The following is a 494-nucleotide window of genomic DNA, read 5'->3' as shown; positions in this document are numbered from 1 at the left end:
TAATCTAAAGAAACCGTACAAAAAAAGACACATCCTGACATTTTGGGCCGAGCGAAAAAAATTTGTTATGCTCATGACACTTCTATGACGATAATTGTGACAAAACCCGGTATCATCATAGATGTGTTGGGCTCCTACTTCTATGACAAAAAATCATGACAAAAAAGGGGCTTTTCGTCTTGGGCGGGCCGGAGACACAGCTGCATGACATTCTTTGGGCCGTCCATGACAGAAAAAACCTTGGTAGAAGCAAGGGTGAGGAAAATAACGGGGAGTTCCCGGTTACGGTCGGTGGTCGGGGGCCGAGCGATGCACGCGGGTGCGATGCGTTGGGATCTAACTGAACCCGAGCGAGGCGTTCGCCTACTGAACCCGAGCGATTGCGCTGCAGGCTACGCATTACTAAACCCGAGCGATCAATCGATCTGGGTGTTAACTGAACCCGATCGAGCGATTCCTTCGCTACTTCTGCTAAATGAATCCGATCGGACCTG

This window comes from Triticum dicoccoides, chromosome 7B (assembly GCF_002162155.2).
Source record: "Triticum dicoccoides isolate Atlit2015 ecotype Zavitan chromosome 7B, WEW_v2.0, whole genome shotgun sequence".
Classification (NCBI taxonomy): Eukaryota; Viridiplantae; Streptophyta; class Magnoliopsida; order Poales; family Poaceae; genus Triticum; species Triticum dicoccoides.
Note: the sequence above shows the minus strand (reverse complement) of the source record.